The following is a 25,356-nucleotide window of genomic DNA, read 5'->3' as shown; positions in this document are numbered from 1 at the left end:
CCTGTGCCTTTGTTCCACACTTCTGTTCTCCATCTATGACAAATAACACTATTAGATAGCACAACGCAAAACAGATCACGGAGGGAGCACAACAGGATGAAAAGAAAGGACTTGATTCTCCCAAGGATGCCAAACAAATGGAAACCAATAACAAAACCCGTGTACCGATCTGTAAATAAATAACCGAGGCAAAGAAAGCAGAGCTCAGACCTGGTCCTGACTTAACATCCTGTCGTGGACTTGACAAGCCATGAGCAGCAAGACATGAGGGGACTCTGCGGGTACTGTGACAGGTTGAAGGTGGGGATCCACAGCATTGAGCAACGTACACTGTATCTTGATAGGACCACAAAGAAAACACAAATAAGCAAAGCCCATCCAATGGGAGCAACATAGGCTATTTATTCAAAGTTTGCCATATAGCAAATGAGTCAACACCATCACTTGTGTTTGGGAAAGACTTAAAAACAGGCAAGGGAATGTGAAAGTTTTATAGTGAAAATAAAAAGGCGTGGCTTCATGTATGATATGTTGGGAAGGTGCCCATATGGGGAAACTGGAAAGAGGCTCACCAGAAGGAAGGCATCATATGTAATTGGTTTGGGGAGCATATTGGCTTTTCTTAGTTGGTCCTGGGGTGGAAGCAAGGCAAAAAAATACAGAAATTGTCAGTAATTGACCAAATCCTGACCATTCTGGACTGGTTGATGCCAAGGTTGTGGGTCAAAGTTCTGTTGTCATATATGGTCTGGTCGCTGTCCATCTGTATAGCTTCTCAAAGCCTAAAGATCTATTTTTTTACCCCTTCATAAAAAGTATTTTATTGTAACACAGTGTCTTTGTCTGTTAAAGCTGCTATAACCGAATAACATAGGGTGATGGCTTGTAAACAACAGAAATTTCTTTCTCACAGTTCTGGAGTCTGGGAAGTCCTGGATCAAAATGTCAGCAGATTTGACTTCTGGTGAGGGCTGCTTCCTGGTTAATAGATGGCCGTCTTCTCTCTGTGTTCTCATACGGCAAAAGGAAGGAGAGAGCCTTAAGGTCTCTTTTATAAGGCTATTAATCCCTATCATCAAGGCTTCATCCCATGACCTAATCACTTCTCATGGGCCTTACCTTTTAAAACCATTACACTGGGCATAAGGATTTAACATATGAATTTTGGAGGGACACAAACATTCTGTCTATAGCACACAGACATAACATTTAAGCAGAGAAGGCATTTTGTAAAGAGCATTTGTTAGAGCAAGATAAGATGAAGTTTTTTAAGGACGATCTTCATCTTTGAGATGTTCTTTTCTAGTTACTGCAATAAAAACCAGATTGGTCGGCCCTTAAGGCTATAAGTAATTATGTTCATCCAACATGATATTCATTAAATCTAAGTCTTGATTTTTAAATCTCTTGTTATGCTTGCCTGGGGGAAGTCACAGCAAAAAGAAATTTGAAAATATATAATAAAACTTCATTAACTGGTTTCTTAAATTCAGAATACTTGATAATTCAGATAAGGAAAATACTGAAGCTATTTACCCACAAAGAAGTATTTTGCTAAGTAAATTACTGTGTATATCTGAAGGTTTAAAAACCTACTTTTCTTGTTTTATATGTTTTCAAGTTTTATCGGAATGTAACTGACATGTAACATTATATAAGGTAAAAAGTGTATAACACAATGACTTGATATACATATGTATTGCCAAATGATTACTGCAATTAGTTAACATCCATCATCTTTCATAGTTATAATTGTTTTTCTTACCCTGAGAATTTTTAAGATCTCCTCTCTTAGCAACTTTCAAATATACTCTACAGTATTATTAACTATAGCCGCCATGCTGCATATCACATCCCCAGAATCTATTTACCTTATACCCTCTGACCCCCTTCATCCATCTCTCCCACCCTTTACTTCCCCTTGTCTAGAAACCACCAATCTGTTCTCTATTTCTATGAGTTCAAGTTTTTTTTTAATGTTTTCTTAAATGTGTATTTATTTATTTTGAGAGAGAGAGCAGGGGAGGGACAGAGAGAGAGGGAGAAAGAATCCCAAGCGGGCTCCGTGCTATCAGCACAGAGCCGGACACAAGACTCAATCCCAGGAATCATGAGATCATGACCCGAGCCAAAATCAATAGCTGGAAACTTAACCAACTGAGTCACCCACGCACTCCTCAAGCTTTTTAGATATCACATATAACTAGGATCATATAGTATTTGCCTTTCTCTGTCTTACTTATCTCACCTAGCATAATACCCTCAAAGTCCATCCATGTGATATATGTATCACATTTTCTTTATTGATTCGTTGTCGGTGGACACATAGATGGTTTTCACATCTTGATTGTTGTAAATAATGCTGCAATACATTTGAGGGTCCCAATATCTCTGATGTAGCAGTTTCATTTTCTTTCTATATATACCCAGGAGTGAAATTGCTGGATCATATGGTAGCCTTATTTTTAATTTTTTGAGGAACCCCCCCGTGTTGTTTTCCATAGTAACTCCACAATTTACATTCCCACTAACGGTACACAAAGGTCCCATTTCTCCACATGCCTCTCAGCATTTGTTATCTCTTGACATTTTGATGACAGTATCCTAACAGGTGGGAGATAATATCCCATTCTGGTTCTGATTTGCAATCCTCTGATGATGACGGATGCTGAACATCCTTTCCAGGACCTGTTGGCCATTTGAATATCTGCTTTGGGAAAGTATTTATTCAGGTCATTTGCCCATTTATTCATTGGATTATTTGGCTTATTGGTATTGAGTTGTATGAGTGCTTTATGTATTTTGGATACTAACCCCTTATCAGATATATGTTTTGCAAATATTTTCCCATTTCATGGGTTGCCTTTTCGTTATGTTCATCATTTTTGAGATTGTGCAGAGCTTTTTAGTTTGATGTAGTTGCACATATTTATTTTTTATCTTGTTGCTTGTGCTTTAAGTGCCGTATCTAAAACAAATTGCCAAGACCATTGTCAAGGAGCTTTTCCCAACACCATTTAAAGAAAAGACTTATCTTTTCTCTTTGAGTATTCTTGGCTTCCTTGTCAAATATTAGCTGGCCACATATGTGTGGGTTAGTACTAAACTAGGCTCTCAGTTCTGTTCCATTGGTCTATATGTCTGTTTTTATGCCAATACCATACTGTTTTGATTGCTATAGATTTATACTATAGTTTGAAATCAAGAAGTGTAATGCTTCCAACTGTGTTCTCCTTTATCAATATTGTTTTAGATTTGGGGCTCTTTTGTGGTTCCAAACCAATTTTAGGGTAGTTTTTTTTATTTCTATTAAAAAATGTCATTGGAATCTTGATAGAGATTACATTGAATCTATAAATGGCTTTAGGCATTACAGACATTGTAACAATATTAATTCTTCCAATCTATGAACACCGAATATTGTTCCATTTACTTGTACCTCTTCCAAGTTCTTTTACCAATGTCTTATAGTTTTTAGTATAGAGATCTTTCACCTCCTTGGTTTAATTTATTACTAAATATTTTATTGTTTATGATGCTGTTGTAAATGGGATTTTCTTTGTGTCTTTTTCAGGTAATTTGCTACAAATATATAGAAATGGTACTGATTTTTCTATGTTCATTTTGTATTATGCAACTACTGAATTAATTAATCATACCTAACAGGTTTTTGGTTCAGTCTTGAGAACTTTCCATATATAAAATCATGTCATCTTTTTTTTTTTTTAATTTGTTTTAAGGTTTATTTTTGAGAGAGACAGAGCACAAGCAGGGGAGGGCAGAGAGAGAGGAAGACACAGAACCCAAAGCAGGTTCCACGCTCCGAACTGTCAGCACAGAGACCAATTCAGGGCTGGAACTCACGAACCATAAGATCATGACCTGAGCTGAAGTCAGAGGCTTAACTAACTGAGCCACCCAGGTTCCCCTCATGTCACCTTAAAATAGAAACAATTTCACTTCCTTTCTGACTGATTCCTTTTATTTCTTCTTCTTATTGCCCTGACTAGAACTTCCAATGCTATACTGAATAGGAACCGTGAGAGTGGGAGCGGGGAGGGGGAGGAGGCACCTGGGTTGCTCAGTCGGTTAAGCGACAGACTCTTGATTTCAGCTCAGGTCACGATCTCACGGTTTTTTGATTCCAGCCTGGGTTGGGGTCTGGGCTGACAGCACAAACCCTGCTTTGGATTCTGTCTCCCTTTCTCTCTGCCCCTCCTCCACTTACTCTCTATCTCTCTAGCAAAACAAAGAAAAAGAAAAAGAATTGGGGAGCCTGCGTGGCTCAGTTGGTTGGGCGTCCAACTTCAGCTCAGGTCATGATCTCACAGTCCATGAGTTCCAGCCCTGCGTCGGGCTCTGTGCTGACAGCTCAGAGCCTGGAGCCTGTTTCCGATTCTGTGTCTCCCTCTCTCTCTGACCTTCCCCCGTTCATGCTCTGTCTCTCTCTGTCTCAAAAATGAATAAACATTAAAAAAAAAAAAACCATTTTTTAAAGAAAAAGAAAAAGAACAAGAACGGTGAGAGTGAGTACCTTGTCTTGTTCCTGATCTTAGATGCAAAGCTTTCAACCTTCCATCACTGATTATGATGTTAGCTCTGGACTTAGCATACGTGGCCTTTTTTTCTGTAAACCCCGTCCCCTTTCTCTGTAACCAATCTAATCTCTGGTGGTCAAGCCGGATTCCCCGTGATCCCCACAAAGCCACACCTGATTGGCCTCCAGGGAAGCAAGCCACAATGCTAGGGGAGCAGCATGTCCACCCTGGGTTCTCTTTTTCCCACCAGAGAAACCATAGTTGCCCACAGGCCCTCTCAGCATGGAGATGTGCCATCCTGGGGGAGGGTGACATGCTCAGAGTGCAGCATTCCTCTTACCCTTCTAATACTGTCTCTGGTCCCTAGGGTCCAGGAGGGTGCTCCAGCCTCACCCATGTTCTGAGATTTTCACAGCGGCGTCTTGTCAATGGCTGGTCGCTGCCCACTGCGGGGACAGAAGTCAGAAACAACTTATGCTGCCATCTTGATCGCATCATTGCCAAAATATCTGCTTTTCTGAGCCATTCATTAGAATTTTTACTAATATTGAGCAGTTCTCCAAATCTCACTAGCCTAAATAAAAGAGGACTTAGTATCAAAATGACGTGCTGTGCTTAAAGTAAAATAGCATGACAGTGTGAAATTCCATGTGATTTTGATCTTCAAAGATGTGAGCAAAGGGATAGTTCCTAATAAGGTGGCTGATTCCTGGTGCATTTATTGTAAATAGACGTTTATAAGTTGGTAGGATTTTTTTCCTATAATATGCACACTCTTCAACAATATAAGCATGTTCTTACTGTAATTACGAAATAAAACAAGGAAGTACAAAGTGTCACTATCTTTAAACAATATTTCCCAGTATAACAAAACAGAAATGAACTTGGTAACCTCAAAGGTCTCTTTTGGCCCCCAAAGTTTGATTAATAGCTCACGTTTGTGTAAAGTTTAGTATGTTCCAAGCGCCTTGAAAAGGTAAACTTCTTTATGTGATTCTAATAATATTTATTGAGTGCCTGCTGTGTGCTGGACCCACTTAAAATTATCACCTCTTTAACCCTCCAAATGATCTTATAAAGTGGCTATGATTATTGTTACCATTATTCTCCTTTTACAAATAACAAGTGGATCCCTGCGAAGATGAAGCACCTTGACTCCTAGCTCATTCCTCCTCTATTGTGCCAACCTGCTGTTGCTCTCTTGCAGGGAAGGGACCAAGTAGAACTGCAGGGTTGGAGGGAGACCTGGGTGGCTCAGTCGGTTAAGTGTCCGACGTTGGCTCAGGTCATGATCTCGCTGTTCGCGAGTTTGAGCCCCTTATTGGGCTCTGTGCTGACAGCTCAGAGCCTGGAGCCTGCTTGGGATTCTGTGTCTCCCTCTCTTTCTGCCCCTCCCCCACTCTCACTCTGTCTCTCTCTTTCTCTCTCTCTCTCTCTCAAAACTAAACATTTTTAAAAATTAAAAAAAAAAAAAAAAGAACTGCAGGGCTGGAAAGCCGGAACCAGGGGTCTTGGGAGCCAAGAAGCTGAAGCAAAAGCTGAGTTGCCAAATCTCAGCAGGAGAAACCTAAAATATCCAAATTGAAAAAAAAAAAAAGTTATTCGGTTAAAAAGCCAGGCTGGTTTGGGTCATGGAATGCAGCAAAGGGACCTGCTGGAGAGGGAAGTTACTCCAAAGCTGGCAGGGGACCAGCTGCCTCGGCTCATATTGGTTCTTGCAAGCCCAGGTGAGGAGGAATTCAACCAGGTTGCAGATGTCTAAAGCACTTGACAGTGACATGGGGCCCTTGGCGAACGGCAGCTTTAGGAAGCAGCGGTGCTTACGTGGAGGAGAGGGGCTTGGGAAATTTCTGAGTTCTGTCACTCATTAGATGTGTGACTGGGGAAAGCCATTTAAACTCTCCGAGCTCTAAATTTCTTCATCTACAAGCCTGAAATAATAACGACCAAACAGGTCATTTTTAACATATCCAATGTTAAAATAATTTCATTGCCTGAAAGTAGTAATTACAGCAACAGATGTCCTCACCCTGTCACTGACCCTCAGCCTGTTCTTGACCGGGGCTGCAGCAGGAAACTAGCCAGACCCGTTCAGTGCTAGGTAACCAACCTGTGTTGTTGGAGACAAAAAATTTAACGGAAACCCAAACGTCATGGGAATGTGATCACTGGTAGCTGTTATAAGTGTTGGGTTTATGATCCACAAAGGACCGGGGGGAATGGGGAGACCTCTCTAGTGAGTAATTCTCTTGGGCCGATAGGTATTCAACTGGTTTCTCTCGGGTTAACTCAACCTAATCCAGGTCTAATAAAATTCATCTTGACTCTCCTCTGAGAGACAAATCTTTCAGCTGCTTTGCGCTTTTATAGGTTTGAAAGCTATAGTATGAGTCAGTGCCGATGTTTGCCGAATTGATTTGCTTCCCCCTTGGATTCTGTGCCTGTTTTCTACAGGAGGAAATCAATGTCTGGGGAGGCGGTGGCGGGGGGCATTTCAAGAAGTATTTTTGATATGATAAATATTTCTAGTACACAATTATCCAAGGCTCCCGGATACTAGCCACTAGGTGAGACAGGAGCTTCCGTGGATCACTGTTAACTGTTTTTTGTTCTTCATGAGTTCCTACAGATACACAACGCGGTACTTTTGGTGTTTGCCTATAATTTTTACTCAGAGGAATATAATAACTGAAGAGAGCAAGGAAGGAAGGAAGAGGAGGAGAAAGAGTAGGAAAGGAGGAGGCCAGAGGAAAAATAATAAAGTGGAATCAACATGGCCTCACCAATTTGGGTTCTGACTTAAAGGTGCATGTCTATGAAAAAACAAGACAAAATATTTAAAAAATTTTTTTAACGTTTTATTTATTTTTGAGACAGAGAGAGACAGAGCATGAACGGGGGAGGGGCAGAGAGAGAGGGAGACACAGAATCGGAAGCAGGCTCCAGGCTCTGAGCCATCAGCCCAGAGCCCGACGCGGGGCTCCAACTCATGGACCACGAGATCGTGACCTGAGCCGAAGTCGGACGCCCAACTGACTGAGCCACCCAGGCGCCCCAAGACAAAATATTTAAAACAGACGCTGCTGGAGAATCAGAGATGCATCTTTGCCACACCAATAAAAGACAGCTGCTGAAAGTCTGCTCATAATTAGCTGCCTTGTTCCTAGTCTGACACAGTAATAGTACAGTTTACAAAAGAAAGACACAGCTAATCAGGCCATACCAACTACTCTGATTAGGTTACCGATGTTTGACGAGAATGGGTCATCCTGTGAAACACCTTGGAAAATGTTAGTGCTGTAATTTGTCTATTTAAAAACACTACACACTGGGGCGCCTGGGTGGTGCAGTCGGTTAAGCGTCCGACTTCAGCCAGGTCACGATCTCGCGGTCGGTGAGTTCGAGCCCCGCGTCAGGCTCTGGGCTGATGGCTCAGAGCCTGGAGCCTGTTTCAGATTCTGTGTCTCCCTCTCTCTCTGCCCCTCCCCTGTTCATGCTCTGTCTCTCTCTGTCACAAAAATAAATAAACGTTGAAAAAAAAAATTTAAAAACACTACACATAAAATAATAGCTTAGCCATTATCTCCTTTTGGTTGTTAAATGCCATGCCTTTTTCCTTACTCGAAAGGCTCTCACACAGTGCTGTCTTTGCTTAGAACGCTCTCTGGGCTTCCCACCTCTGCCTCCATCCCTTACTTGCCAGCCTTTGTCAGGTTCATTCCTACCCACATTTCTAACTTAAGCTCCGAGGCCACTTTGATGGAAAGGCCTTCCTGACTCCCTAATTAGATGAGGTTCCCCTGCATACATGTTCTCCTAGCAGCTGTAGTTCTCCTTGCACTCTTCCCACAACTGACTTTTTCTAAAGACCTGTCTTCTCCTCTTTCTTCCCCCAATCCATTGCAAGGAATCCACCCCTTACACTACAAACAACAGAATATCCAGCCTATGTCTTCATTACGTATGCCCAGCATACTGCTAGCACATAATAGACAATAAGTATTTGTCGAATGAACGGATGGATAGGACCAATTAAAGGAGACGGTCGCACAAGTATCCTGCTAAAGATACTATATTTAATCAAAGCAACACTAGCCTTGATAACAAAAACATCATAATCATAACAGCTTAATACAATAGAAGTTCTTGGCTTTCTCACATAATACTTTAATGCAGGTATTCGTGGCTGGGGAGAGGGGTTCTCCTCCATGGCGAGTCAGACCCAGGCTCCCTCTGTCCTGGGAAGGGAGAAAAGGGAGCGTTAGAGCCGCCTCGTCTATGTTTTAAAAGTCTCAGCTTGGAAGGAACACAGATCACTTCTGATCACACTCCATTCACAGGGATTAATCATCTGCTGTATCTGGAGGCAGAGGTGCTGGGAAATGGAGTCCTTGTCTCGGCATCCTCCCTGCAGTGACAGTACAACATGTGAAAAAGAGAGTCCAGATTCTTAGTGGATGTCTAAAATGTAACTAGCACAAACATACGATCAGGCCAACCCAGATAGATAGTTCAAGCCGAAACAACCCTCCCTACCAAAAACACAGAAGCCCAAATTCTCTGATCCGCACATTGCTAGTCAATCTTGCATGTGAAATCATGGCCCTATTAAGGCCTTTCTCATACTGACATTTTGCATTGTTAACAGTAAAGTCCTGAAAGCTCCCTTTATGCTCCTTGAAGCTGTTTCAGCTTTATTGGGTTATTGTTATAGCTTTATTTAATGGGGTGTCAAATTTTACATACAGCAAAAAACTACCTAAGTGTTTTCAACATTTCCTTGGCTGACAAAGTTCTCTTCTAATCACCAAGCCTACCCTTATTTAATTATCAGTAGTATAACCTAATGTAGCATGGCTGTATACCCAGAAACAGTTTGCAATAACATATAAAAGTGTAAATAATTTAAAATTGGGTGGCACTGGGCTTTAAACTATAGCTCAGTATGGTTTTTTTTAGCATCAAGGAGAAGAACTCATACAGGGATCTCTAATTGATTTTCGTGAACTCTTGCCACATCTAAAGCCAAGAATTACTAGTTAATATCTTTGGATGTTTTACAGGCACAAAATGTCACTTAAATAATAGCAAGTGTATCCCCAATGTCAAGTGCAATAAACAGAAAATAATATTGCAAGTAATAGTCAAAACAAATTAGTTGAGGATCATAGTCTTTCCTTGGATTTACTATAGGGAAATGGATTCCTATTTTAATGCAAATACCAAAGGAGAATATTCTTGTGAGGTCACGTTGATTTAAAAAGTTAACTGTGGGGTGCCTGAGTGGCTCAGTCAGTTAAGCATCTGACTCTTGGTTTTGGCTCAGGTCATGATCTCATAACTCGTGAGTCGAGCCCTACATTGGGCTTTGTGCTGACAGCATGGAGCCTGCTTGGGATGCTCTCTCTCCCTCTCTCTCTCTCTCTCTCTCTCTGACCCTCCTCTGCTTGTTCTCTGTATCTCTCTCAAAAATAAATTTTAAAAAAATTATTAAAAAAAAGTTAAATGTGCAGTGCTTACCATCAAAAGTAGGTGATGCTAATTCTATGATGGTGGCTACCAAGAGGACCATTTCTGCTCTCCTGAATTCTCAAGATGCTCCCATCCAACGGTTGCTGATGTGGTGATGAAGCAGTTACTCATGTGGTCACTGGTGATTTGTGACACCCTCTCGGCCTCAAGGAGTCAATTTATTATGCTCTTTGGCCAAAGGCAGTTGGGTTGACCTTATTATTTATGTGACCTTACTCTCCTTCCGGAAAGATTACTTGCTACTGCTTTAAGGATTAAGTGATATGGGAGTCAATTTGGGGGGAAAAGTTATACTGCTCCAAGTTTGCTTTCTAGCATGAGTTCCGTTAGAATGGTAATAACATCGAAATTGGTTAAATATTGAGATTAGTTTTACACTAGCACTGGCATTCCAACAATTACCCAAAAGGGACTATTGTCATTGGCTTGAAAGAAATCAGAGCTGTCCAAACAATGGTTATCCCCAGAAGCTGGTAGGGCCATCTTCATTAGCCTCTCAAGTTTCAGATTTTTTTCTCAGGTCCTAGGGTATGTTTTCCTTCTGGGACCTCGCTGGCTAAGGGATGGCATTTGACACAGAGCAGGCCAATGAACTCATTCACCTAAGATTTTTAATCCCGTGTGGGTAGTCTTAACTGAAAATGGATGAAGAAAAGTCTTCTTGAACCCCTTTGTCCTTGCCAAAAACTATTCCTTTTGTTCCTTCTGTTCACAGGAGGATTCCTGATTCCAGAGGCCTGACCTTTAAATGTTCCTTCAATTTTGGATGGCCTATATCCTTCAAACAAACTCATTTATTGCTTTAGACTTTAAAATTTGTGATCAAATAGTCACCCAAAGGCACCAGATTTCCAAGATTCAACTGGATGTCATTTTTACAGCTTTAAGAGTTGAACGGTTCCACAAAACAGAAGCATTTGAAAGAAGGTCTGTCAAGTTTAAAGAATTTACAACTATGTCAACAGTCAAGGAAACACCAGGTTCAGTCAAGCCACCTGGATGGGAATGAAGGCTTTCATGAACAGAGCAGAGAAGTGGATTTCATGGACTGGGAGCCTAAATACTTTACATTATGAAGTCCTTCTAATAATTGGTGTTGACAGAAGAATCCAGTCATCACCTTGGCTAATATCTTCAGTCATCATATGTGTGAGAAGGTATCCCTAAAATGCCTTAGGATTTGATAAATGTTTCTGTAGTGGGTAAACATATTTTAATCCCAGGAAGATTTAAAGGTAAGTATAAAAACATGTGTCAGAGAATTATATTTATAATGAACTAATAATAATAATAATAACAAAAATAACAATAATATTTGTGGTTTAGGAATCTCCACATATTTTGTATTTTGTGTACTTCTACTGCTTTAGAGAATTTGGCCTATTAGTATAGTCATTTTGTAATTCTCTTTCAAAATACACAAATCGGTCATTTAAATTGGTGATTTTAGGGGCACCTGGGTGGCTCAGTTGGTCAAGCATCTGACCCTTTATTTAGGCTCAGGTCGTGATCTCACTGTTCCTGAGTATGAGCCCCACCTCCAGCTCCTCAGCTGTCAGCATGGAGCCTACTTGGGATTCTCTGTCTCCTCTTCTCTCTCTGTCCCTGCCCCACTCTGTCTGTCTCAAAATAAATAAACAACTTAAAAATAAATAAATAAACTTAAAAATAAATAAATAAATAAATAAATAAATAAATAAATGGTGATTTTAAATAGAAAGTTTTCGAGTTTACATATTATCTGAATATCTAAAGGAACTAAAGAGTCACTAATTGCAAACTTAGCTTGTTAGTCTTAAAAGAACTATCCAAGAATTCGGAGAGGTTTTGTTCATGGAGCCTGACATCAGAAATACCTAAAAGGGAAATACAAACATTAAATTCACCATGGAATTTAATGTCTTAAGATATTTAACTTGTTCTGCATAAGAGGCTATTACCTAAAAACTTTCAAAATGCCATATAGTCTACGTAGGTCTATAGAATTAACAAACAGAATAAAATTGTAAGTTGAATATAAAAGGTTCAGCATTTTTAGCTTTAATAAATAGAATATTTTTATGCTCAAAACAACCAAAAAAGTCGCAATGATAGAACCCAAAGGGAAAGACGGTAGAGGGAAGGACATAAGTTTCCAAGCCAGTTGGGTTAGCCGTGGTAACAGTGTTACATATCATGAAAATATATCGAATGACCTTTTTTTTTCCCCTCTCAGCCTCAGAGTTAAATTTCCCCTCTGTTTTCCAGATACACGTTTGTTTTTTGTTTTGTTTTGTTATTTGTTTGTTTTTCTGAAGGCATACAGAAAGTGGTTAGAGCTTAAATTTATCATTCTGAAGCAACCCATCTCAAGCTTCATGGATTGCCCACATTCACAAAAACAAGAAGGTGAAGAAAGTACGCTCAGTTAAAGGGTACAATGAAAAAAGCACTGAACTAAAAGTTGCTGGAGAGGGTTTTTCTCTGAAACCGATGACAATTTTGGTAACATCACTTCACTTCTCTGTTCTATAGTTTCCTCATCTGTGAAATGAAGACAGTGGACAATAAAGCTGTCAAGATTTTTGCCACCCTTGATAAATTATTAATTATATTAATTCATTACACTAATGATAATTATAGTTATTCTTTTTAAAAAAAATTTTAATGTTTATTTTTGAGAGAGAGAGAGAGAGAGACGGTGCAAGCAGGGGAGAGACAGAGAGAAAGGGAGACACGGAATCCGAAGCAGGCTCCAGGCTCCGAGCTGTCAGCACAGAGCCCGATGTGGGGCTGGAACTCATAAACTGTAAGATCATGACCTGAACGCCCAGTGGACTGAGCCATCCAGGCACCCCTATAATTATAATTATAATTATAATTATAATTATTCTAACAAGAATACAGACAGAGCATCTGGGTGGCTCAGTTGGTTGGACATCGGACACTTGATTTCGGCTCAGGTCATGATCTCATGGTTTGTGAGTTAGAGCCCCAAGTCGGGGCTGATAACACAGAGCCTTCTTGGCATTCTCTCTCTCTCTCTTTCTCTGTCCCTCCCTCACTTTCTCTCTCTCTCCTTCAAAAGTAAATAAGTAAACATTTTTAAAAACAAATTTAAACTAAAAACATTATAATATCATAAGTTGTGATTAATCCTTTAAAAACAATTTTAAAAGGAAAAGTCATGACTCATAAAATGAATGCATAGCAAAGGTTTTACTTAACTCCTTAGTAAACGAGGGGACCAGTAAGATGTTACAACTGACTCAACTCCAAAACCATGTATTTCTAGGTAGGTAAGGAGTGCTGAAGTGAATTTACAAACGGATGCAAGATTGGCCAAACTGGTCAATATCCACAAAGTGATAGTCCAACAGAAATCTGGGGGTCACACTCGATTCCAACCTCGTCTTCAGCCTCATCACATTATCAGTTAGTAGTCCTGTTCTTTCTGCCTCCAAAATATATGTCAAGTCTGTATTTATCCCTCCATCCTGACTGCCCCAGCTCTCTCCTAAGCATCATTAGCTTTTATCAGAACTACTTTCATCTACTATCGCCTTTAAAACATGTGTCAGGAAAATATTTTAAACTATTAATCTACTTTTAAATTTATTGCTGTAGAGATGCCTAGGTGGCTCAGTCGGTTAAGCGTCCAACTTCTGCTCAGGTCCTGATCTCGCGGTTCGTGGATTTGAGTCCTGCTTCAGGCTCTGCTAAGAGCTTGGAGCCTGCTTTGTATTCTGCGTCTCCCTCTCTCCCTGCCCGTGTGCTCACACACGTGCTCTCATTCTCTCTCTCTCCATCTCTCTCAAGAATGAATAAACATTAAAAAAAATTTAAAATAAAATAAAATTATTGCTGTACTTTTTTTCTTCCTTTGCCCCAATTCAAATAATCAATCCAGTTTTTGTTGCCAGCTGGGTAGGAGGGGACGGAGACAAAGAGACTATAGCAGAGCAAAAATTAGAAATAGTTGGGTAATCTCCCAAGCCTTTTTTCCAAAGGAGTAATCGCTAAAACTAGAAGATTAGATAGAGCGCAAAGTATCTAGGCCAGAATCATGAAAGAAAAATGATCTCCCTAAAACAGGAAAGAAATTCCCAAGACTTCAGAGTGTAATTTGCATAATGAGAACAGAGAGGTCCAAAGGTCTAAATACAGAGGGCATGTCCTAGGCAAAGCCACTAGAGGAGTGAAAAGACTTCAGTAATGAAAAGACTACCTTTATAAGAATCTAGGCAGCTTTGTAAAATCTCTCCTACATCCCCACCCCGACAGAGAGTCCCTGGATTTGAACAGCTATGCTGAAGAGAATGACTGGATTTCAAAACAGATGACCCAACAACCAGATGCTGTCATCCCACTCTAAATGTTAGCATTGCATCAGATCCTGGAACAATCCAGAAAGTTGGGGGTAAATCACAACGACTAGGGTTAGAGTTTTCCACCAGCTTAATGGGATATAAGGTTTAAAATAGAAATCGAGTTAGACAAAGTAAAGGGAATTAAAACTAGAAAAGGGGAGTGGGCGCTAAGAAAATACAAGAGACTTTCATATCTATAAATGTGTAAGTCTAGTTATTCTGAAAAAAAAAACACCTCCTGAGGCAAACAATTTATAAAACTCTGGATAAAATACTGCAAATTTTTCATAAATATATTTCTGGACTCAAAAGAAAGCAAAGATCCCTTCCCCCAAAAGACAATGGATCTCTATGCAACTTGAGCAGTCTGCAGTTTTGTTTTAATTTTTTTTCAACGTTTATTTATTTTTGGGACAGAGAGAGACAGAGCATGAACGGGGGAGGGGCAGAGAGAGAGGGAGACACAGACTCGGAAACAGGCTCCAGGCTCTGAGCTGTCAGCCCAGAGCCTGACGCGGGGCTCGAACTCACGGACCGCGAGATCGTGACCTGGCTGAAGTCGGACGCTTAACCGACTGCGCCACCCAGGCGCCCCAGCAGTTCTTAAAGCCATATTGGCCCTAGGTTTGATGATCAAATGGGGACCAAGAGATAAGAGCTTGACTTGCATAAATTGGGGATTAGATTTCTTGCATGAGTAATGGGATTAGATTTCTGACATATTGCAAGGGCCCTTGAAGGATGACTACAATTTTAATAAAGAAATAGGCTAGAATAGGAGCGCCTGGATGGCTCAGTGGGTTAAGCCTCTGACTTCAGCTCAGGTCATGATCTCGCGGTAAGTGAGTTTGAGCCCCGCAGCGGGTTCTGGGCTGACAGAGCCTGGAGCCTGCTTCAGATTGTGTCTCCCTCTCTCTCTGCCCCTCCCCCGCTCACGTTCTGTCTCTCTCTCTCTCAAAACATAAATAAATGTTAAAAAAATAAAAAGAGGGGGCGCCTGGGTGGCTCAGTCGGTTAAGCGGCCGACTTCGGCTCAGGTCATGATCTCATGATGCGTGAGTTCAAGCCCTGCGTCGAGCTCTGTGCTGACAGCTCAGAGCCTGGAGCCTGTTTCAGATTCTGTGTCTCCCTCTCTCTCTGCCCCTCCCCTGTTCATGTTCTGTCTCTCTCTGTCTCAAAAATAAATATTAAAAAAAATTAAAAAAGAAAAAGAAAAGAAAAAGAAATAGGCTAGAAGAAAATATACCTGTTGGAAAAGAGAAACACAAAAGGTAACTTGTCTATCAGAGACTCTGCTCAGCTCCATGTGAAAAAAGAAAAAAAATAATAATTAGGAAAATAGTCTCCCTCATAAGTCAGAACCCTAGCCGTAACCTCACATGGATTTGGAGTATGAATATGCATTATCAAGTTCAAGGCACTCCAGGCTGATAATCTGAAGTTGTTTTAGGTTGGAATGAATCCCAGAGACCTAGCAGAATCCAACGCACAGCCTTGCTACAGCAGAGGTCGGCAACTATGGCCAGGAGGCCAGATCTGTTTTTGTATTGCCTGTGACGTCAGAATAGCGGGGGCGGGGGAGGGGGAATCAAAACAAAAATATTTCATAACATAAGAAAATCGTATGAAGTTCACATTTCATTGTTTACCGTAACTGAAGTTTTATTGGGACACAGCTGTACTTGTGTGCTGACGTGCTGCCTACAGCTCTTTCACACTCCAGCTGCAGTGCCTGGTGGAGCGGTGGTGACAAGCTGCGTGGCGTTCTCGGGGCTTCACGCTGCTGCTACAAATCACAGGGATGAAGTCGCCACCAGGCAGCATTTGGAGTGTCACGCACATCACTATACCGCCACGTTTTATTTTCTTTGTATTGTTATCGCGTACCCATCATGTCAAAACAAATGTAAAAAGTGAAAAGTACGGGTGCCGGGGTGGCTCAGTCGGTTGAGCGTCCCACTCTCGATTTTGGTTCAGGCCATGATCTCGCGGTTTGCGAGTTGGAGCCCCACATCAGGCTCTGCACTATGACAGTGTGGAAGCCTGCTTGGGATTCTCTCTCTCTTTCTCTCCCTCTCTGTCTCTGCCCCTCCTGTTAGCTCTGTCCCAAAATAAATAAGTTAACTAAAAAAAACTTTAATTAAAAAAAATGAAAAGTAGTCCCTAAGTATCACACGTTTTAAGCACAAGGAGGTGTGGATTCTTTTGTTATCTAACGAAACTGCAAAGCATTACGCTGTTGCTGTACTAAAAGAATTCAACGTAACCAGACTGAAAGTCACCACGCTGTTACCAATACATACTATTCCCCAGTTAGAAAGATTATAAGATTTAAAACAAATACCTCATTAGAATAGAATTTTTCCATGAAAATGAAAAATCAAAATGAAGCTGCAACCAAAGGAACTTTCTAAGTAGCTCATTTGTAAGCCAGGGAAGAAAAATTGTTTACCAATGGTGAGTTAATTAAATTGTATTTGATTGCAGCAGCCAAAAATAAGTGTCCAGAAAAAATAAACTGGTTTGGACTGCTAGCCTTTCTACTGCTGGTAGTGTTGAGGACATCAGGAGTGACAGCACTAGTCAACTTAAAAACTGGGAAGATGTTTCTAATGGTTTTCCTTGACTCTTAATGGGTCAGTAGACGTTATCAACGCTGCTCAGTTGTAGTTATCTGACTGAATTTGAAAGGATTGGAAAATCAGCATCTACAGATGTGTGAGGAAAACTAAAGTCGAGAATATTTTTCTTTAATTTTTTTAACGTTTGTTCATTTTAGAGAGACAGAGCATAAGCAGGGCAGGGGCAGAGAGAGAGAGGGAGAGACAGAATCTGAAGCAGGCTTCAGGCTCTGAGCCATCAGCACAGAGCCCAATGCAGGGCCTGAACTCATGAACCATTAGATAATGACCTGAGCCGAAGTCGGACACTTAACAAACTGAGCCACCCAGGCACCCCAAGAATATTTTTAAAGAAGATGAAAAAAACACGAACTCAGTACAATCCGAAGTAGAATCTATTAAGATGTGTTACAACTGATGGTGGCAAAAACATGTGTAGAAGGAAAAAAAAAAAAAAAAAGGCTTCGTTGGATAAATTTACAAATATTATGAGAATGTAAGGTATTTTTTTTTAATTTTTTTTTTCAACGTTTATTTATTTTTGGGACAGAGAGAGACAGAGCATGAACGGGGGAGGGGCAGAGAGAGAGGGAGACACAGAATCGGAAACAGGCTCCAGGCTCTGAGCCATCAGCCCAGAGCCCGACGCGGGGCTCGAACTCACGGACCACGAGATCGTGACCTGGCTGAAGTCGGACGCTTAACCGACTGCACCACCCAGGCGCCCCAAGAATATAAGGTATTTAAAACCAAGGTTATTCATTATGTTTTTCATTACAACTATTTGTGGAAGGAATTGGAATTTATAATGTATTATTAAGCCTGTAGTGTCATTGGTGAACTTTATTTACTTTTATGAATTCACCGCTTTCAGTTCCATGCATATTTTTTTAATAGAAGCTGAATATCCTGACTTGTTTCACCATATATTGATCCAATAACTTAGTAGTGGTGTGGTTTTGCTGTGATTTTTTTTTTTTTTTTTTTTTAGCTCATAGCTGAGACTGGAATTTTCCTGAATGAAAAGACAATCCTCAATCTCTATTACTGAACATTCACTCAATGACTTTGGAAGTTAGCTTTTGCTGCCCTCGGCGTGAGCTAATTTCTTTTGGTTTCAGATGACAGAAACACAGCTTGAACTAGCATGACCGGAAGGGACAATTTATTGAAATGCTCAGAGTGGCAAGGAGGGCAAAGGTGTGGTTACATCTCAGAGACAAGTGTGACTAGGGACCGGAAAGCCATCGGACCTCTTTTCTCCCATTCCTCCTTCTCTCTGAGAGTCAGGTTTCTGTATCCTACTTCAGACTAGCTTTTTTCCACATGCTGGAGTGACTACCAGAATACCAGAGCCCCGTAATTTCATCTCCAGAGAGCAACCCTTAGTGGCATTTTCTGGTGTAGCAAGTATTAAAATCCTGGAAAGTGCATTCAGTAAATCAGAGTCTGATGTCCACCCTATACCAATCACTGTTGCAAAAGAGGCAGGCTTTATAGGAAGTTGTGATCACCGTTCGAGCCACTCGCTTACGAAAGGGGAATAAACATCTCTCCGGAAAAAAAAAAAAAAAAAAAAAGGAAAAGGAAAAAAAAAAAGGTCTTCCTTGGACAGATAAAACAGTCGGCATCCTTAACAAACTTTGAAGGTATTTCCCTGCACCAGCAGTTCTCAAAGTGTGGTCCACTAATTCCTGGAGTTTCCAAGATTCTGTCAGGTCTGCAAAGTCAAAACTATCCTCATAATAACACGAAGATGCTATTTACCTTTTTAATTTTATTTAATCTTTCTGGATGTTGACTTAGGCCTTGATAGTGTCAGAGCAATTGTAGGTAAAACTTTGGTGTCTTAGCGTCACAGAAGGCAGTGACAGCACGTTATACTTGCAGCCGTTATATTCTTCACCACCATGCATGCTCAGTGTAAAGGGGAAAAAAAACATGTTTCGCTTAGAAATGTCCTTCAATAAGCAGCAAAAATCATTATCAAATCATCATCTTAAATACACATCTTTTTTTCTAGTCTATGTAAATAAGTGGGACGTATGCACAAGGCATGCTTGTCGTATACCAAAATGAGATGATTGTCCCAAGGAAACGTACTCATGTGATGATTCAAGTTGCAAGCTGTACTAACCACGTTTTTGTGGAACACGAGTTTTAGTTGAAAAAATGACTCAGACAAACTACGGTTATTCAGACTTGGATATTTGTATGACATCTTCCCCATACGCGAGGCTGTCACTTCAAGGAATGCAGTTGACAGTGATTAGCGCCAATGGTAAGAATCAAGCTGTTGAGCGAAAATTAGAATTTGGCCAAACTTGTATCCTCCACCATTAACTTGACAGCTTACTAATATTTAAAGATTTTTCTGATGATATAGGTGGAGATATTAATAAATGTAATTTTTTTGATGTTGTATGACAAAACGTGTTAAGATTTGGAAGATCTTCATAACTCAGTGAACCAATATTTTCTATATGACCGATGCATGATGTAACAAAATTATACATGGGTAAAAGATATAATGTGCAAAATAGACCAGCAGATTTTATTTATTTATTTATTTATTTATTTATTTATTTATTTATTTATTTAACGTTTATTTATTTTTGAGAAAGAGAGAGAGAGAAGAGCACAAGAGGGGGAGGGGCAGAGAGAGAGGGTAACACAGAATTAGAAGCAGGCTCCAGGCTCTGAGCTGTCAGCACAGAGCCCAACACGGGCTTGAACTCAGGAACTGTGAGATAATGACCTGAGCCAAAGTCAGATGCTTAACCACAGAGCCCCACAAGCACCCCTAGACCAACAGATTTTTATGGAACACAATATGAAATTTTCACTGAGACGCTTTCACGTTCCACACTGCTGCTAACTTTTAAGAAAAGACCGCTGATTGGGTTTTGGTGCAAGGTAAAAGAAAACAAGCTACAATTATCTGAAAGGGTCCTGAAAATGCCCCCACCACATAAACAAATAGTTTTTGGAGTTCTTGATCCATTTTAAGAATGTAAGGGGTTCCTGAAACCAAAATGTTTGAGAAATGTCGTTCTAAACTTTGAATGCGTACATAAACTTCTAGGCAGAAACGACAAGGTCAATGCCTCTGAATAGTAAGGAACTTACTATTGCAAATACTGCAATAACAATTGAAAAGATTTTACTATTAATAATCATTTCTCATCATTATCATCATAACCATTCCTACCAACTGTAACAGTTAACATTTACTGAGGCTCTCTTCTGTTAGGGTCTGTTCTAAATGCTCTCTGTGCATTTAATCCTTACAACAATCCTCTGAAGCAAGATATCATTATTATTATCATCATCTCCATTTCTTTATAAGTATGTATGTATGTATGTATTTTGAGAGAGAGAGTGCATGTGCCAAGGAAGGGCAGACAGAGAGGGAGAGAGAATCCCCAAGCAGAATCCCAAGTTCGATGCAGGGCTTAAAACCACGAACTGTGGGGGCGCCTGGGTGGCCCAGTCAGTTGAGCATCGGACTTGGGCTCAGGTCGTGATCTCGCCGACCGTGAGTTCGAGCCCCACCTCAGGCTCTGTGCTGACGGCTTGGAGCCTGGAGCCTGGAGCCTGCTTCGGATTCTGTGTCTCCCTCTTTCTCTGCACCTCCCCTGCTTGCACTCCATCTTTCTCTTTCTCAAAAATGAATAAACATTGGGGAAAAAAAAAAAAAAAAACCAACCATGAACTGTGAGGTCTAAAGCAAGAGCTGGATGCTTAACCAACTGAGCCATCCAGGCACCCTGCATAATCTCCATTTCACAGAAGGGGAAACTGAGAGTCGAGAGGTTAATGAGGGTTAGAGGCCATGCAATAAGCAAATCCTAGACTTCTAACTACTCCACTGTCAGTTAAGAAAGTCCCACAAGCACTGCTTCATACTTTCACAGGATATATCATGAGGTAATGCGCGGGGCCAATCAATGTTCTATACCACACTGCCCATTACGATAACTGCTAGCCACTCCAGGTTATTGAATTTTCAAAGTGCACCCGGTCTGAATTGAGATGTTATGTACGTATAAAATACACACTGGGTTTTGAAGGCTTAGGACGAAAAAAAGAATGTAAAATATCTCATTAACATGTTTATATTCACTACGTGTAAAATGATATTTTAGAGATATTAAGTTAAATAAAGCATATTATTAAACACATTTAATAAATTAATTTCACCTCTTTCTCCTTTTTTAAAATCAGACTTCTAGAAATTTTTAAACTACATATGTGACTTATCTTTTACTTCTATTTAATAATCCAGGTCTCCAGCATCAACTCAATCACGTTTTTAGACTTGTTTAAATAAGCGGTCTCATTATGTGCATCACCTCCAAGAAGCCAGTGTCTTCCTGAAATATTTTAAGGGCTTCCTCCTTAATTAAAATAAAAATTAGTGACATGTGGTTTTGTGTCCTCAAAGAGCCCAAGTGGCTTCAAACAATTGTATTTAAATGAGGGAAGTAATCATGGTTCATCTCGCCCTTTTAAAATCGCTCTTGTTCAAGCAAATATTTCTTGGCAAAGTTCCAAATTTACACTTTTACACATATTGCATAACTGCTTTTACTCTTTTCTGTCATTAATATTTAAAAAGAGGAAATCGGGAGTTGAGAAGAGAAAAGCAAAGCGATGTGAGGAAACGTAGCAGAGCCCATGGAGACGTTTTTTGCAATGCAATTTGAGAAAAGAAATAAAACCGGGACAAAAGCTATCAGTGTCTGGAGGCTGCTGCATTCCTGCCTTTGGGGAAGAGGGTGAGGTGGGGAGGGGCTGTCACAGAAGGTTAAGAGCCTTTCCCCTGCAACCCAGTTGTAGCAGCGTGGGATTACTGAAGGCAGAAGCCCAGTCCACAGCTGAATGTGTGAAGAAATAAACGTAGCAGGCAGTAACGTTTTGCTCTTGGACTTTAGATCCACAAATGTTTTTTAATGCACCCCCCCCAAAGTTTCTCCTCTAATAATAGATAACATTGATCCGCACTGAGAACATGCAGACTTTTTTACCTATATAATCCATTTACTTTTCCCAATAATGCCAGGAGGAAACTAAGATATAGGGGTGCCAAGTAATTAGAGTCACTCAGTTAGTAGATGGTAGAAAGCAGATGAGAATCCAGCCTTCGGGGACCATGGGCTAGATAGACATCAGAACCCAGCCTCGAACCATTGCACGTACTGCCTCACCCCGCTCTCTCAACCAAGTTATTCTGTCTCTCCCAGGCCGGGAAGAATCCAAGGGCCCAAAGCTAACACTTCTGTATTACCTAACTATATTATTTGATATTATCTGTAAATTATAATAAATTCAGGATGTTGAAAACTCAGTCAACCAAGGGCAATTTTTTATAAGATGTTGAAAGCCTACAACCTTAGAAATTCATTTTAACAGTGATCAAAAAATAGTGGAAGTCAGTAAAAGGCAGATTTATCTTAGATTTTATCCCACTGGAGTATTATAAAGGGACTAAGAGAATTCTATGAAGAAACTGGCTTTTGCTATAAGACGTGACTCAAGAGTTGCATGCAAATTCCATTCCTGGACCCACTGAGGAGTCCACGTCCCCCTGGTGGAATATCTCATAGCATCTTTTGGTTTCCTTCACACATACAGTCTCTTTTAGTATCTCTCAGTCTCTTTATTTGTGAAGTTCATATAACCTTATGCAGTACAAAGTTTAAACGTAGTACATAAAACGCCTGGAACAATTCCTAATACATAGCAGAAGTTCCATAAATGTTAGTGGGTATTATTATTTATAGAATTTAATATAATAAGCTACTGCATATATTTCAAAACTCTTTAAAAATTCTATTTATTTAAAGAAAAAAATTAAAAACAGTTCACCCATTTCTCTTGTCTCTCCGCCATTTTTTTTTAATTTTTTTTTTTAACGTTTATTTATTTTTGAGACAGAGAGAGACAGAGCATGAACGGGGAGGGTCAGAGAGAGGGAGACACAGAATCTGAAACAGGCTCCAGGCTCCGAGCTGTCAGCACAGTGCCCGACGCGGGGCTCGAACTCACGGACTGCAAGATCATGACCTGAGCCGAAGTCGGCCGCTCAACCGACTGAGCCACCCAGGCGCCCCTCCCCGCCATTTTTAATACAATAAGTTATTGCATGTATTTTTATGATTGTTCATTCGATGTTTGACTTTCCACTACCAGAACATAAGATAAGAACATAAGCTCCTGATGGCAGAGACAATGAAGCACTGTGGCACACATCACAACTGTCCCCTGCTCTCTAGCTCTCCTCTCCATCTGGGCAAAGAAGAAGATTGTGCTTTCCTGCTTTCCTGAAGTTGAGCATGGCCAATGACTTGCTTTAACCAACGAAATATGAGCAGAACTGCATGCGACTTCCAGGTAGAAGATGGAAAGGCTTCACTTAAGTCTCCGCTTCTCCCTTTCTCTATCTCGGTGACTGTGGAAGCAGGATTTGACATGAAGGTATAGCACTGAGTTCCCAGATGTAGAGGATAGCTACTCTGGGAAACGACCTGGATTTATAGCAGACGTTAATGAGCATGAAATAAATCATTATTGCTTAAGCCTCTGAGACTTTAGGGTGGGTTATTACAGCAGCATAACCTGGCCTACCCTGACTCTTACAACCTATTACATTCCCACAGCCTTGCATGAGGTCTGGCATCTAGTAAGTGATCAAATATGTTTTCACCAAATAATAAATTACAAGTTTTAACCATTAATAAAAATGACTGATTTTAGTGAACGAAACCATTTTCAACTCTATTCTGTATACAATGAAAAGCTTTGGAAATTTTAACTGATTCCGACGTGGGAATCACCATCCTTTGGGTACCAAACCATCATCTTAGATATCAAAGCTGGAGTCACACATGCTTTGTGCCCCAGAGAGTTTCCGTTAAAGTTTTGCTGAAATCCAATCGAATATTTTTCTCTGTACAGGGATTTTGAAAAACATTTATTTCTATCATAGAGTTAGTTACTGAAATGGCCCTCCTTGAAAGGCATCATTGCCTGATATAAATTTTATATATAAATAAGATGAAGAAATATGTATATACAAATATACACGTTTTATTTTACATATAAAATTCACCTGTGTATGATCCTTGCCCCCAAGACAACCACAGCGCCGATGCGGAAATTTTTCATAATCATGTAGAGAGCACCAGAAACTGGAAAAACCTCAAGGTCAAGAGCACTCAGAAAACATGTTTAACAAATTGAATTTACAGGTTCTCTGGCTAGGGAGGAGGAAAGAGGATAGGCACCTGGTTGTGGTATCTTTTACTTCTCATTCCAACAAGGATCAATCAATTAACCAAGAAAAAAGATCCCAGTAAAACAAAACAAACCATCAAACCTCTGAGCCCAGTTGCATCTGGTTGTGGAAGGCGTGACCAGCTGCACGAGTGGTAACGGTGGGGTCAGGCAGAGGAATGCACGTCATCACAGATACCGTGATAAGACCCAAACAAGTGAGAAAATGAAACCTGAGTACAGGAAAAAGAAGCCACAGGAAAAGAAAGCTGCTCCCCAGCGCTACTAATGGTCCTGAGCAAATTAATTCTTTAGGAAGGCTCATTAATTCCAGCCGCTTTCCAGCTCTGGTGACTAGGGGACCAGCAGGCTCATAACAACAGAGATATTAGAGATGATCTGGCATCTGGTCTGATAGAGGTGTGAGAAACAAGCAAGTCTAAGGTGGTGGGGAAGATTAAGTGCAAGGTCAGCTTTGATCATACAGAACATACAGAAACCTTGGGGTTTGAAAACCAAGTTTAGTACAGAGGATGGGGGTGCGGGTACATCCTACCCATACCATTAGCTAGTTGTGTGATCTTGGACAAGTACTTAAACCTCCCTGTACTTCCACTTCCTCCCCTGAAAACGAAGATATAATAGTGCCCACCTCAAGGGACTGTTGTGAGAATTCACACAGTTAGTATCTGTGCAGCACAGTTGCCCAGCACACAGCAATCACTCAGGAAATGTCAGCCTTTGTTTTTATAACCCCGGTGCACAAACTGTTCAATTATGGGGTCCCAGCCCTTACCAGCTATGTGACCTTGAGTGCATTACTTCTCTTCTCTAGGCCTTAGTTTTCTCATCTGGAAAATGGAATAGCAGCAATCTTATGTCACAAGATTGTTGGAAGGAGTCATGATACCACACCTAGGAGATTGCCTGGCTCAGTGATCCCATGATCACTGTTACCTGACCTTAGTGTTATTTCCTCTGGTAAGAAGCTGAATAGGATAAAAGACGTCCTGGCTCAGGCAGCAGGAAGTGCAGTGG

At 40.6% G+C, this 25,356-nt stretch overlaps 1 long non-coding RNA gene across 1 annotated transcript; it reads right to left on the bottom strand.

Annotated features, from left to right (window-relative positions):
- Window positions 1-227: 227 nt before the first annotated feature.
- LOC123385036 lies at window positions 228-25,356 on the bottom strand. The gene is made up of 4 exons (XR_006597007.1): window positions 25,281-25,356; window positions 25,115-25,169; window positions 4,879-4,984; window positions 228-1,011 (listed from the first exon to the last, which is right to left on the bottom strand). It is a non-coding gene; the product is annotated as an uncharacterized LOC123385036 (long non-coding RNA).

This window comes from Felis catus, chromosome B1 (genome assembly GCF_018350175.1).
Source record: "Felis catus isolate Fca126 chromosome B1, F.catus_Fca126_mat1.0, whole genome shotgun sequence".
In the NCBI taxonomy this organism is placed as follows: Eukaryota; Metazoa; Chordata; class Mammalia; order Carnivora; family Felidae; genus Felis; species Felis catus.
This window is presented reverse-complemented; position numbering and strand designations above follow the sequence as displayed.